At 43.8% G+C, this 16349-nt stretch overlaps 1 pseudogene; it reads left to right on the top strand.

Moving 5' to 3' along the window:
- LOC109874600 (glypican-5-like) overlaps positions 1-16349 on the top strand; it is a 206925-nt pseudogene that overhangs the window by 183210 nt on the left and 7366 nt on the right.

Here is a 16349-nt window from a genome sequence, read left to right on the forward strand (position 1 = left end):
CTCTTTGTAAGACACAGAGAAGGTGAACGGATTATCTCTGCATGTGTATTTCCCACCGTGAAGCATGGAGGAGGAGGTGTGATGGTATGGGGGTGCTTTGCTGGTGACACTGTCAGTGATTTATTTCAAATTCAAGGCACACTTAACCAACTTACCACAGCATTCTGCATCTGGTTTGCACTTCTTGGGGCTACCATTTGTTTTTCAACATGACAATGACCCATAATACACCTCCAGGCTGTGTAAGGTCAATTTTGACCAAGTAGAGAGATGGAGTGCTGCATCAGATGGCCTCCACAATCACCCAACCTCAACCCAATTTAGATGGTTTGGGATGAGTTAATCTCGGGCCTAACAACACCCGTGCCAATATATCCTCCAAACACCGGCTTCTCGAGCATTATCACTTAAATATGTACTGCATTATTATAAAAAAATTTTTTTTATAATACTGGTGCGTGTGTCTGTGCGTGTGCGTATATACCTGCCTGTGTGCAGGTGTGTATTTTGGGAGGGTTTGGGGGTCGGGCCCCCCAGATAACATATGAACATATCATAAGACATTATTTATAATAAAAAAAAATTGGGGGGGGGGGGGGGGGGGCAGACTGTGGAGAGTAGCAGGAAAGTAGCTCTAAAACAGCTCAATTTTCCCTCAATCTCATGGCAAAATGTGTAAAATAGCATTTTCTCTATGCCCCATGGTAGTACTGTGCCACTGGAACGTCAGTTATAGTCATAACGTTACGTAGTCATAGAGTTGCGTAATATTAGCGACTCCTACTGCACTCGGTCGGTAGTCATAGCAGCTCAAGTTGAAGACAAACACATAATAACACGGCTTTCAACAATCATAGAAACAAGGCAATCATAGTTGGTATTGCCTACATTCCAGCCTCCCCGAGGTATTCCAGAACTGGGGTCTTACGTTCCATTTGAAGACTTTAAAGCTCATAGTTGGTATTGCCTACATTCCAGCCTCCCCGAGGTATTCCAGAACTGGGGTCTTACGTTCCATTTGAAGACTTTAAAGCTCATAGTTGGTATTGCCTACATTCCAGCCTCCCCGAGGTATTCCAGAACTGGGGTCTTACGTTCCATTTGAAGACTTTAAAGCTCATAGTTGGTATTGCCTACATTCCAGCCTCCCCGAGGTATTCCAGAACTAGGGTCTTACGTTCCATTTGAAGACTTTAAAGCTCATAGTTGGTATTGCCTACATTCCAGCCTCCCCGAGGTATTCCAGAACTGGGGTCTGACGTTCCATTTGAAGACTTTAAAGCTCATAGTTGGTATTGCCTACATTCCAGCCTCCCCGAGGTATTCCAGAACTGGGGTCTGACGTTCCATTTGAAGACTTTAAAGCTCTATTTCTCTTGCAAAAGTTTTGCTTGTCCAGAAAAGGCTATCTTTGAAGTGTTCCACACAAAACAACTAAAAACCTCATATCTGCTTCTCTGTTCCGCAATCAAACGTAGGTGCACAGACATATTGGAGGATACTGGGCTTGGGGCAGGCAGAGACATAGAGAGCTAGGCTTGTCTTTTAAGATGCCTGCACGTGCACATTGAAAAGGAGAGCATCCGCCTTTTAATCCTTTCTATTCTTGGTGGGTCGTTGGGCCTAATGTGCCACTGCGGGTCCATTAGGGGCTCATAGGCTAATTGTCTAGCCAAATGAATAGCCCCTTCAGAGGAGCAGCCCGACAGCAGTCTAGTCCTCTTCCCGGCTATTAGAGGTAATAACCAATGCGCTGCATGCTCGTTCGCCCCCAAGGTAAGGGAGAGATAGGGCTCATTAAATAATGACTGATCTATTTTGCTGCGTGTCATTCTTTCGTTGTAGCTAGAGTTGGTTGTGGTCCATGCAGACATCAAGTGAGAGAGAGAGAGAGACAGAGACATACACTCACACGGGGACACGCATCAAATCATACGTGACTAGGCCTGGTCACAGTGGCCTATACTGTACATGCTATAGACTCTAGGAGAGAAGGGCCTAACCAATGATGACAACATAAAATGCTCTATTACACACCTTCCCCATAACATATAGGGGGGAAGGAACCTGCTTTTCTTGCAGAATCTACATTGAATCTATACTGAACAAAGTAATAAACGCGACAGTTCTTAAAAGGAAATCTGTCCATTTAAATCATTTCAATAGGACCTAATCGATGGATTTCCCAAGACTGGGCTGGACCGTAGCCATGGGTGGGCCTGGGAGGGCATAGGCCCACCCAATTGGGAGCCAGGCCCAGCCAATCAGAATTTTTAAAAGCGCTTTATTACAGGCAGAAATGTTCCTCAGTTTCATCAGATGTCCGGGTGGCTGGACTCAGACGATCCTGCAGGTGAAGAAGCCGGATGTGGAAGTCCTGGGCTGGCATGGTTGTGAGGCCGGTTGGACCTACTACCAAATTCTGTAAAACGACATTGGAGGCGGCTTATGGTAGATAAATGAACATAACATTCTCTGGCAACAGCGCTGGTGGACATTCCTGCTGTCAGCATGCCAATTGCACGCTCCCTCACAACTCGAGACATCTGTGTCATTGTGTTGTGTGACAAAACGGCACATTTCAGAATGTAATGATCATGCTGTTTAATCAGCTTCTTGATATGCCACACCTGTCTGGTGGATGGATTATCTTGGCAAAGGAGAAATGCTCACTAACAGGGATATAAACAAATGTGTGCACAACATTTAAGAGAGATACACTTTTTGTGCGTATGGAAAATGAGTAATGTAGTGAGAATAACATTGTGCCATCCAATCAACTCCATGGACATGCCTAGGCCATACATACAGTAACTAGGTCCCCAAGGTTTTCCTGGACAGGTCACATACTTATGTTCTCACTTATCAAGAGAACATCCCTGGTCATCCCTATTGCCTCTGATCTGGCAGACTCACTAAACACAAATGCTTAGTTTGTAAATCATGCCTGTGTTGGAGTGTGCCCCTGGCTATCCAGAAAAAAAATGTATAACAAAAAAGAATTGCTGTCTGCTTTGCTTAGTATAAGACATTTGAAATTATTTTTACTTTTACTTTTGATACTTGAGTATATTTCTGCAATTATATTTACTTTTGATACTTAAGTATATTCAAAACCAAATACTTTTAGACTTTTACTCAATTAGTATTTTACTGGGTGACTTTTCATTTTCTATTGAGGTATCTTTACTTTTACTCTAGTATGACGGGTACTTTCTCCACCACTGGCTGTAACCCAGGGAATGGTGAGCAGATAGAATATAGAATATGATCATTCTCCGTCAGTCACAGTTCCATCTGCAATGAGAATAATAACCTGACGCTGCAAAGACTAAGAGATAGGGAGAGAGAGATATAGCGAAGAGGTGGAGGAGAGGAAATGAGTAGAGAAGACGAGGGTAGAGCTGATATCTTCCCTCCTCCCTCTCCTGGATCTGTTCCCAGTGTAATCTGTAATGTAATACACAGAGCAGTTGTGTGTGTGTGTGTGTGTGTGTGTGTGTGTGTGTGTGTGTGTGTGTGTGTGTGCCTTTGCACATACTGTATGTGAATGCATACGTCCATCCATCCATCCATCCGTGTGTCCTTGAACCCCCCCCCTTACCTGTATATGTGTAATTATTTTTACATTACATTTCAGTAATTTAGCAGAAGCTCTTCATCCAGGGTTAAGTGCCTTGTTCAAGGGCCCATCGGCAGATCAGGGATTCGAGCCAGTGATCTTTTGGTTACTGTCCCAATCCTCTTAACCGCTAGACTACCTGCCGCCCATCCTGTAATGACGTCTCTAATAGCACTCTTCCAACACTCTAATAACACACAACACACAAACACGCGGGTGGGTGCACACACATGGACGGATGCATGCGTTCATATCTGTACGCATACAACCCTCTAGGACATACAGAGCCTACAGAAACCTGCCCAGGGAAATACGCTAACACAATCACTGCACACAGGTCACAAAACTAGAAGGGCTAAAGTTCTGTTAGCAAGAGACAAAACAAGCTTTATCAATCTGATGGACAGAACATTCTCGCAAACTTAACTTATTTTTGCTTTCTTATAGATTGTGCAGCGCCGCTTTGGTTGTGATATGAGTGCCAGCTGTCTGTGCAGTAAGGTACGCAGGTGTAGGCACCGAGGTGTCTTTGTGTGCGCGTGCCTCTTTGTGTGTGTGCGTATGCCTGCCTGCTTGCAGGTGTGTAACAGGGAATGTAATAGCTATTGATTGGTGTATTAGCAGCGTGGCGCTATGGATAGACTTTCTGCTGCCAGGGACAAAACTGGACTAGTTTATTTCACCTTTCTGACAACACACGGAGACACACTCACACACACACATCCCTCACAGTAGACTGCACAGTTCCTCAGACCGGTGGGTGTGTTTGTGTGTATTTGTGTGTTTGAGAGTTTGTATGAGAGAGTTTGTGTGTGTGTGTTTGTGTGAGGAGGGGGGCTATATCTGTCTGTGTGTGTGTGTGTGTGTGTGTGTGTGTGTGTGTGTGTGTGTGTGTGTGTGTGTGTGTGTGTGTGTGTGTGTGTGTGTGTACGCTAGGGCTGGGTACTCATGTATGCTTAATTTAGTTGTTCTACCAATGTTGGGCTGTATGTTTGGATTCTCAATGCATTCTAAGGCTGCATGATGCGACTCTAATGATGATTTGAAAAAAGTTGTATGAAAAGTTATATGTTTTTTGCGTAGGTTGAACACACTTCATCTGTCACAATTTGACAAGCACTTGATAATGCCTCAAATTTCCCGGCTGCATCCTCTTTGTGTGGCCATAATCCTCCTAAAAAATCCATACCTTTTGCGGCCTGTGGCCGTTGTGCCCTTGGGGTGAATATAATAATTACAGTTCCCTTCTCCCCGAGTGCTGCTTGCTCCGAAGCACCTCTCACTCACATGACTCTCTGTCACGTCATCAGGTATTTTTCACAGGCTACAAGTGAAGACAGACACATTGGTGATGCAACTGCCTGCGTCCTTATTCGATTCCGAGGTGCATATTGAAGATATTGGAAAAACTGTCCACATTTACTTTTCGTCAGCCAACAAGATGAGTAGACCTAACGAACAGCAAAAACACTAGCCTATGTCAATCTACTTTCCCCCATAGTACAAAAGTTGCCCTATTCTATTCTGTGCGAGAAATAAATATTCCAAATATAGTCTGGGACAGTTGTGGGATGCTATAGATCCCAAATTAATACAACCACTAGCATCAAAAAACCTGTTTTACGCAATGAGGCTGACGCAACTGATCAGAACGTTTAACTTAAAATACTGATTATAAGCGCATAATAAAAAAAATATGATTATAAGAGCAGCAATGCGCACACGGCAGTAGGCTATAAGAGTGAATGTTCCATTTGCGGAAAACACCGTTATCAAAAGGGACCACAAATGCAATTATGCATGTAATGCTTTTATTATAAAGGGGCATTTTTATGGTGAAATTATCTTCCCCAAACTTGAAACTCACGTGCTGCTTATGTATTCCAGTTAGGCTCTATCCCCCTTTGTAAAGCGGATTCATGTGCTTCATTTTAAGAAGTTATTTGGCCACTTTAGTTTTGATACAAACCTTATCAAAATGTATAGGCCTATGGGATAGGCTACGACTTTGATTTGAAAAGTTTGCAAAAAAAAGCGTGATAGGCTAATATTGTCACCCATCAAACTATTCTTGATGTAATCTTGACTAAATAATATATGTGTAAAATTTGTTTTGATTTAGAATGGACCATTTTCCTGCACCTGTATCGAAACAGGGGCAGTTGGAGAAAAATACATGTCATCTTTGCACTTAAATAGCGATTGGAGGATCCTTTTCCCATGGTTCATTTTCATGCCAGCCAGGTAGGCTATACTCCTGTTTTACAGAGACGCAATGTGCTTAATAATAGGAAGGTTGAGAAATAAATATAGTAGGTCTAGCCTATAGAAAGCTGATGGGATCCTCCTCTTTTTAATAGAGGCCATCACTCTGTTTTCTCACACAATTGCATAGCTGACAGAAATGTTGTGCAACATGAACTCATGGGCTCTCATGAAGTGTTTGATTTGATTTTTGATTACATTTGCACTGATGTAAGTGTGATTAGAGCGCCAGTACAGTGCTGAGTAGCAGTCCGTTAGCAAGTTTGGTAGGCTACTAATGACCAGCAGCAGCATCAGAGCTTGAAGAAAACGAATTACCGTGAATAAATGGTCACATGGAATTTGACTGCCATCATGACTAGTGACCGCCGGTGTGGCGGTAATACAGTCACCGTAACAACCCTATGTGTACCCAACTCATAATGAGTGTGTGCGTGTGCGTGTTTGTGTGTGTGTGTGTGTGTGAAGTTGGTTGTTCTTAGTTGATGGCGTGTATCTTATTATATTGCATGTGAGCAATTGTGTGTATGTGATCTCTGACGGTGTGTGTGTGTGTTAGTGTGCCTGAGTAAACGTATAGAGGTGCGCTGGCAGAGCTTAGCAGAAAGCGCTGATTCAGCACAGCTCCTTCGTCTTGCAGCAGCAGCCAGGAGGGCAGCCTAGCAGGGGGGGGGGGCTGTTCTCCCCAGAGATACTGTCATCATGGGGCTTGTCTACCGCTGTTTACTTGCATGTCTCCACATAGTTCATTAAAGCCTGTTCATCTCTTGCCTGCCATGTAGTAATCCTTAATCCTAATTACTGCTGATGCAGTAATGGTGTGTGTGTGTGTGTGTGTGTGTGTGTGTGTGTGTGGTGTGTGGTGTGTGTGTGTGTGTGGATAGCATACTACGTATGTATCACCCAGTGGTTGTCTGTCTGTCAGTGTGTCTGTCAGCACGTCTGTAGAAACTTCAACATCCTAATTGTAGGTGATTCTAAAACGAGGCGGACTGGGAAGGTTCTGGGAAGGATCAAACGGTTTATATCAAGGACTGGAACTAGCTGTATCACCTCCCTGAGTTACGGTACAGTACTGTCAGCCTGCAGGACTGGAACTAGCTGTATCACCTCCCTGAGTTACGGTACAGTACTGTCAGCCTGCAGGACTGGAACTAGCTGTATCACCTCCCTGAGTTACGGTACAGTACTGTCAGCCTGCAGGACTGGAACTAGCTGTATCACCTCCCTGAGTTACGGTACAGTACTGTCAGCCTGCAGGACTGGAACTAGCTGTATCACCTCCCTGAGTTACGGTACAGTACTGTCAGCCTGCAGGACTGGAACTAGCTGTATCACCTCCCTGAGTTACGGTACAGTACTGTCAGCCTGCAGGACTGGAACTAGCTGTATCACCTCCCTGAGTTACGGTACAGTACTGTCAGCCTGCAGGACTGGAACTAGCTGTATCACCTCCCTGAGTTACGGTACAGTACTGTCAGCCTGCAGGACTGGAACTAGCTGTATCACCTCCCTGAGTTACGGTACAGTACTGTCAGCCTGCAGGACTGGAACTAGCTGTATCACCTCCCTGAGTTACGGTACAGTACTGTCAGCCTGCAGGACTGGAACGAGCTGTATCACCTCCCTGAGTTACGGTACAGTACTGTCAGCCTGCAGGACTGGAACGAGCTGTATCACCTCCCTGAGTTACGGTACAGTACTGTCAGCCTGCAGGACTGGAACTAGCTGTATCACCTCCCTGAGTTACGGTACAGTACTGTCAGCCTGCAGGACTGGAACGAGCTGTCTGTTCACCCAGGTTTTGGGCCTGTATTCACAAAGTATCTCATAGTAGCAGGAGTTCTGATCTAGGATCAGGTCCCCCCTGTCCATATAGTCTTATTCCATTTGATATGAAATTCCTACTCTAAGACGCTTAATGAATAGGGGCCCAGAAGAGCCTCAGTTGCTATGTTTTTTTCTTCGCTATCTGCTCCCTGGTTAGAACATGAATTGGAATGGCACTGTGCTTTCATGTGAATTCCTCTTGGATACCATACAATTCATGTCATTCATGGATGTCGTTCCAATTTATAGTAGTGGAGATGAATGTAGAATGGAGTGCGACCTTGCGGTGTCCTTAAGTACCGATTCAGATGTGTAGGAGAAGCATCCTTCCTGTCCATTAAGGGAAGACGTGGCTTCGGGTAGAAATAGGATCCTCCACAAAAGGAATAATATACAGCCAGCTGCGTTAAGATCAGCTTTAAGAGGACTGGGTTTGAATCATGTATCTATCTTGACCTTAGAATGACAAGAAAGTAGGCTTCCCCCATTGTTAAAGTAGGTATACCAGGGCCACTAATATACTAATATACACTATATATACAACAATATGTGGACACCCCTTCAAATGAGAGGATTTGTCTATTTCAGCCACACCCATTGCTGACGGGTGTATTAAATCAAGCACACCGCCGTGCGATCTCCATAGACAAACATTGGCAGTAGAATGGCCTTACTGAAGAGGTCAGTGACTTTCAACGTGGCACCGTCATAGGATTCCACCTTCCCAACAAGTTAGTTAGTCCAAATTCTGCCCTGCTAGAGCTGCCCATGTCAACTGTAAGTGCTGTTATTAGGCCTAAGATCACCATGCTCAATGCCAAGCATTGGCTGGAGTGTTGTAAAGCTCGCTGCCATTGGACTCTGGAGCAGTGGAAACGCATTCTCTGGAGTGATGAATTACGCTTCACCATCTGGCAGTCCGATGGACAAATCTAGGTTTGGCGTATGCCAGGAGAACGCTACCTGCTCCAATGCATAATGCCAACTGTAAAATTTGCTGGAGGAGGAATAATGGTCTGGGGCTGTTTTTCATGGTTCGGACTAGGCCCCTTAGTTCCAGTGAAGGGAAATATTAACACTACAGCTGTAACGCTCGTCCTCTTCTTCTGACGAGGAGTAAGAGAGATTGGACCAATTTGCAGCGTGGTAAGTGTCCATAACGTACTTTATTTGCAAGAACACTAAACTACAAAATAACAAAGTGAAAGAACGAAACAAACGAAACAGTCCTGTGTGGCACAAACACTAACACGGAACTCAAAAGTGAAACCAGGCTACCTAAGTATGGTTCTCAATCAGGGACAACGATATACAGCTGCCTCTGATTGAGAACCATACCAGGCCAAACACAGAAATCCCAAATCATAGAAAAAGGAACATAGACAACCCACCCAACTCACGTCCTGACCATACTAAACAAAGACATAACCAAAGAACTAAGGTCAGAACGTGACAACAGCATACAATGACATTCTAGACGATTCTGTGTTTCCAACTTTGTGGCAACAGTTTGTGGAAGTCCCTTTCCTGTTTCAGCATGACAATGCCCCCGTGCACAAAGCGAGGTCCATACAGAAATGGTTTGTCGAGATCGGTGTGGAAGAACATGACTGGCCTGCACAGAGCCCTGACCTCAACCCCATTGAACACCTTTAGGATGAATTGGAACTCCGACTGCGAGCCAGGCCTAATCACCCAACCTCACTAATGCTCTTGTGGCTGAATAAAAGTCCCTGCAGCAATGCTCCAACATCTAGTGGAAAGGTTTCCCAGAAGAGTAAAGGCTGTTATAGCAGCAAAGGGGGACCAACTCCATATTAATGCCCATTATTTTGGAATGAGATGTTAAACTAGCAGGTATCCACATACTTGTGGTGATCTAGTGTAGCTGACGGCACCAGTGTGTGTGTGTGTGCTCATAGGTCTGTGTCGGTGACTGCAGGTTGGTTTGGAACACAACACAACAGTGCAGTGTGTGTGTGTGTGTGTGTGTGTTCGTGACAGAGAGAGTATGTGTGTGTGTGTGTGTGTGTGAGAGAGAGTATATGTGTGTGTGTGTGTGTGACAGAGAATGTGTGAGTGTGTGTGTGTGTGTGTGTGTCTCTATGTGTGTGTGTGACAGAGAGAGAGAGAGTGTGTGTGTGTGTGCGCGTGTGTGTGTGTGCGCGCGTGTGTGTGTGTGTGTGCGCCCATGTGCTAACCTTCAGGCCACCTGCTGACAAACTATCCCTTTCCTTTACTCCCCCCTCTTCAAAGACACCCCTGGTGATAATGAATACTGCCAGCCCTCATCCTCCATACGCACACACACACACACACACACACACACACACACACACACACACACACACACACACACACACACACACACACCCCAACACCCCTGACATTGAGCTCTGTGTGCCTGTCCTGTTTCTCTCACTGCATCATCAGGCACAGCCACACATATGCTATAGTACATATATAGTACTTACAATAACATCCCGCTGGACACACACTGGTTAAATCAATGTTTTTTCATCATCATTTCAATGAAATATTTTGAACCAACATGGAATACACAATGAATTGACGTCTTTGCTCAGTGGGATGCAACACAGCTTCTAAAGCACTTACAGGGACATATAACTACAATGGTTAAATGCCACTATTTTGACATAATTGTCATGAGACCAGGGTTTAAAACCTCTACAGGATCGATGTCCCCATTGATGCTAATGTGACTAGAATGACGTTGTAAGTCGCAGCAAACTTTCCAGGACATAGACATGTCTTATATGGACAGAAAGCCTAAATTTGTGTTAATCTAACTGCACTGTCCAATTTACAATAGCTATTACAGTGAAAAAATAAAATGATCAAATGTAGCATTGTTTTGTTTGATAAAATCCATTATTATATTCAAATGTAGGAACTGGGTTCTACAGTATAAACCCCTGCTGTCTCTGGCTCCACACCCACCCTGCCCGGCCATCTAGATGTGTGAAAGTTAGTGTATAAGCTAATGATCCATCATGTATGACATTCCTGGGAGTGTGTAAACTTAAATGTTGTATTACCATAGCATTTTCGTATGTTCTCTATAGTTATGTACTTGAAAATGTATCAATTGACCAATTCGGCACATTTGGGTCGACTTGATACAAAATACTGTCCAGTATTGCAGCGGTTCACTGGACCAATCTGAAACTTTGCACACACAAAATCTAAATTGCGCCTAAACTGCAATATTATATTATGGCCTTTCTCTTGCATTTCAAAAATGATTAAAACTTAAAACTTTTTTTTTAAACGCATGTTTGTATGATCTTTTACCAGATCTGTGTTATATTCTCCTTTATTCATTTCACATTTCCACAAACGTCAAAGTATTTCCTTTCTAATGGTACCAAGAATATGCATATCCTTGCTTCAGGTCCTGAGCTGTAGGCAGTTAGATTTGGGTGTCATTTTAGGCAAAATTGAAAAAAAGTGTCAGATCCTTTAAGAGTGAATTTTTTTTTTTAAGGTAGATTTCATTTATATTATGTGAGCACACAAAAAAATAGTAACGACATGTCATTTAACTGTAAAAAGGGATTAGCTTTTAATGGGGCATGAACGCAACCAGGCAGTGGCATTTTCATCTTATTGGCAAACAGCAAGTTAGGCTAGCTAAGTGCGTTTGTCTACTTGATTGTCACGAGGCCCACTTGTAGCCTGAATTGATTGATGCGTCCACTGATGTCCGCCATGCGTCTCGGTCCCGCCCAGTCATCTCTGCAAAATATCAGTGTTCCTCTTTGAGCCCCACCGCATATATACCACCCCTTTTCAAGGCCATTCGCTAATTCCTTACACGGTTGACAGGCACTAATGCTAAGTTAGGGTGTCATTACCTACAGTTTTCGCCGCCACCTTCGTTTGAATTATTAGTTGTAGGCTCATGTTTTACAGGGCAAGCTTAACCGACACTATTTATTTTTGCTGGTACGCCATACCAGACCGTACTGACTCAGGAGACCACGTTGCACCCAGTACAGATTTTATACATAGATAGCGTAGCACAGCATTAGGCCTTTACTTCTAATATACAGTAGATGTCACCATGCATTCACGTCAGTGTTATACACTGAGTGTATAACACATTAGGAACACTTTGCCAACGTTGAGTTGCACCCTTTTTTTTGCCCTCAGACCAACCTCAATTCGTAGAGGAACATGGACTCTACGAGGTGTGGAAAGCGTGGCCCGTTTTGACTCCAGTGCTTCCCAGGGCTGTGTCAAGTTGGCTGGGTGTCCTTCGGGTGTTGGACCATTCTTGATACATAGGGAAACGGTTGAGCATGAAGAAACAAACAACGGTGTTGCAGTCCTTGACACACTGAAATCGCCTTGCACCTACTGCCATATCCCGTTCAAAGGCACTTCGATATGTCGTCTCGTGACATCAATAAGGGATCAGAGCTTTCACCTGGATTCGCCTGGTCCGTCTACGTCATGGAAAGAGCAGGTGATCCTAATGTTTTGTGCACTCGGTGTGTGTGCAGCGATTCATGTCAAGTCAGATTTAGTTCAAGTGCATTTTACATGGATCACACCACACTTACATAAGACTTTAAAGTAACACAGTGACAGTAGTCTTGGTCCACATGATGGGATGGACTGGTTCTCGTTTGGTGAAAATGAAAAATGAATATCTGTTTCCTTTGGCTGACTCGTGATGATGCATCTATTCAGCCCCCTGCTGGAATGCCAGATCGAATCTTCGCAAGGTTCACTGGTCTCCTCGCCTCCTCTCCAACCACACCTCTATCTTTCTCGTTCTCTCTCTCTCCATCCTTGTTAGAAGGATTTTAGAGGGAGACAGACGAGGCAGCTGAGTCCTGCCCTATCTGTTAGCCTCTTTAGATAACCATAGCATCCCATTTTATTCTCTCTCTCTCTCTTTCTCTCTCTCTCTCTCTCTCTCTCTCTCTCTCTCTCTCTCTCTCTCTTTCTATCTCTCTCTCTCTCTTTCTATCTCTCTCTCTCTCTCTCGCTCTCTCTCTCTCTCTCGCTCTTCTCTCTCTCTTTCAAAATAAGTTTAATTTAAAGTGCTTTATTGGCCTGACAAAGATACTTGTGTTGCCAACGCAAGAAGGTTATACAATTCAACATTGAAAAACATAAAAACATAATCTCTTTCTTAATTCAATTCAATTTAATTCAAGGGGCTTTATTGGCATGGGAAACATATGTTAAAATTGCCATAGCAAGTGAAGTAGATAATATACAAAAGTGAAATAAGCAATAAAAATGAACAGTAAACTTTACACTCACAGAAGTTCCAAAATAATGTATAATGAAATGTCATATTATATATATATATATATATATATATATATACACAGTGTTGTAACGATGTGCAAATGGTGAAAGTCAACATAAATATGTATTTACAATAGTGTTTGTTCTTCACTGGTTGCCCTTTTCTTGTGGCAACAGGTCACAAGTCTTGCTGCTGTGACGGCACACTGTGGTATTTCACCCAGTAGATATGGGAGTTTACCAAAATAGGGTTTGTTTTCGAATTCTTTGTGGATCTGTGTAATCTAAGGGAAATATGCGTCTCTAATATGGTCATACATTTGTCAGGAGGTTAGGAGGTGCAGCTCAGTTTCCACCTCATTTTATGGGCAGTGTGCACATAGCCTGTCTTATCTTGAGAGCCATGTCTGCCTACGGCGGCCTTTCTCAATAGCAAGGCTATGCTCATTGAGTCTGTACATAGTCAAAGCTTTCCTTAAGTTTGGGTCAGTCACAGTAGTCAGGTATTTTGCCACTGTGTACTCTCTGTTTAGGGCCAAATAGCATTCTAGTTTGCTCTGTTTTTTTGTTAATTTCTTCCAATGTGTCCAGTAATTATCTTTTTTTCTCATGATTTGGTTGTGTCTAATTGTGTTGCTGTCCTCGGGCTCTTTGGGGTCTGTTTGTGTTTGTGAACAGAGTCCCAGGACCAGGATCATTTCTCTGTAGGTGATGGCTCTTTGGGGTCTGTTTGTGTTTGTGAACAGAGTCCCAGGACCAGGATCATCTCTCTGTAGGTGATGGCTTTGTTATGGAAGGCTTGGAAATCGCTTCCTTTTAGGTGGTTGTAGAATTTAACGGCACTTTTCTTGATTTTGATTTTGATAAATAGCGAGTATCGGCCTAATCTGCGAGTCTCAATTTGGTGTTTGTCCCATTTTGTGAATTCTTGGTTGGTGAGTGGACCAGACCTCACACCCATAAAGGGCAATGGGTTCTATAATTTATTCAAGTATTTTTTGCCAGATCCTAATTGGTATGTCAAATTTCATGTTCCTTTTGATGGCATAGAAGGCCCTTGTTGCCTTGTCTCTCAGATCGTTCACAGCTTTGTGGAAGTTACCTGTGGTGCTGATGTTTAGGCCGAGGTATGTATAGGTCTTACTGAGATTTACTGTCAGGGCCCAGCTCTGACAGAATCTGTGTAGAAGATCTAGGTGCTGCTGTAGGCCCTCCTTGGTTGGTGACAGATGCGCCAGAACATCAGCAAAAAGTAGACATTTGACTTCAGATTCTAGTATGGTGAGGCCGGGTGCTCCAGACTGTTCTAGTGCACTCGCCAATTCGTTGATATATATGTTGAAGAGGTTGGGGCTTAAGCTGCATCCCTGTCTCACCCCATGGCCCTGTGGGAAGAAATGTGTGTGTTTTTTAGCCAATTTTAACCGCACACACACTCTCTCTCTCTCTCTCTCTCTCTCTCTGTCTTTCTTTCTTTCTATCTTTCTTAATACAGTCTGTTCTATTTTCCCTGAGCTTTCACCTGACACACTCATCCCTGGGGTTACAATAACTCATAAGACATTCATGATTACCTCGTATATCTCAAGGTTTTGATAGTTTGCTCCTTTCGATATTAATGTATTGTGTCTCTCATATTCCGCACATGTTTTCCTGGAGCGGCGTCTGGCAACACGAATCAAACGTCCACTGCTTCAAGAGGAATTCACAATTTCCTCCCTCAGCCTTTTTTTTTCAGACAGAAGGCCGCTAAGAGGATTTAGTTGTGGAACTCAGCTGAAGGAGAGAAAGAAAAAAAGAGAGGGAGAGAGAGTGAGAGGGAGGAGGAGAGGAAAGAGAAGAAGAGAGCGAGAGACAGGGAGAGAGTAATAGGGAGGAAGAGAGAGGGACAGAGAGAAAACAGCAGAAAGAAAGAGAGGGGAGGGAAAAGAAAGACAGAGACAGGGGTGAGTGAATGAAAAAGAGAGGAAGAGAGAAGAGGAAAAACAGAAAGTAGATCCAGATAAGAGAAAATAGCCAGAGAGAGAGAGAGAGAGAGCAAGCAAGAGAGAAAGAGATAGAGAGAAAGAGAGAGAGCGAGCAATAGAGAGAGAAAGAGAGAGATTACCAGACCTCTCTTTCAGCTCTAGACTGCATCTTTGTGCACCGGGGTAATGGCTATAACCTCAGCTTGTGTGAATTGACGATGAATGCAGTGTTTGTGTGCACATGCGTGGATGTATGCGGTTTGTGTGTGAATTGTACATGTGTGCAATCACATTCGCGCCTGAGTGTGTGAACTAGCAATGCTCTGCAGGTATAAATCTGCCCTGGCAGTGACCTGAGCATGTTTCATATAGAGGGATGAAATGAGGAATGCTCTGAAAGAGAGGAGAGAGAGAAACAGGAGAGAGAGAGAGAGAGAGAGAGAGAGAGAGAGAGAGAGAGAGAGAGAGAGGAGAAGAGAAACAGGAGAGAGAGGAGAAGAGAAACAGGAGAGAGAGAGAGAGAGAAGAGAGAAGAGAAACAGAAGAGAGAGAGAGAGGAGAAGAGAAACAGGAGAGAGAGAGAGAGAGAGAGGAGAAGAGAAACAGGAGAGAGAGAGGAGAAGAGAAACAGGAGAGAGAGAGAGAGAGAGAGGAGAAGAGAAACAGGAGAGAGAGAGGAAAAGAGAAACATGAGAGAGAGAGAGGAGAAGAGAAGAGAAACAGGTCTTTCCACTGTGAGAATAATAGGCACAATGAGGGGTTTCTCACCTCTGCAGATGGGACAGATGGGAAAAGTTTGCACCCAGAATACACCTAGCTCTGGATGGATGCTGCAGCATTGTACACACACACACACACACACACACACAGTTACATTCTATCTTAAACCATCGCCTCGTCGTTGATTTCCCAGTGGTTTGCGGTTAACGCAACAAGGACCATCTCCGTTAGGCCCATATATCACATTATATAGAAGATGTAGAAACATCTTACTACATGAGTTTTAGTGATCTAATTACCTGAATCATTTATTTTATCCACCACCCTCTCACTAGCTCTTTGTCCTTCTGAGACAAAACTTCGGAGAAACTCCCAGAATGCATCACGTTCTGCAAACTGCACTCGTACGGACACACACAAATAGGATGCATAGGCAATGGGTCACCTTCACTTGGCACAAAACGGACGGAGAGAACTATTTTAAACTAACATATTTGATCTATAACAAGAACACTTGTCCAATGTGTTTTTCAAGTGATCGTTATAGAGTGGCGCAGTGGTCTCCTTAGAGCCACTCGGGAGGCTTACTCATGGAAGAAAACTGTTCCGGAGGATTCCCAGTTTGTCCACTGACACTTACTCTATCTACAATATAA

Source organism: Oncorhynchus kisutch, linkage group LG30 (genome assembly GCF_002021735.2).
Source record: "Oncorhynchus kisutch isolate 150728-3 linkage group LG30, Okis_V2, whole genome shotgun sequence".
Taxonomy (NCBI): Eukaryota; Metazoa; Chordata; class Actinopteri; order Salmoniformes; family Salmonidae; genus Oncorhynchus; species Oncorhynchus kisutch.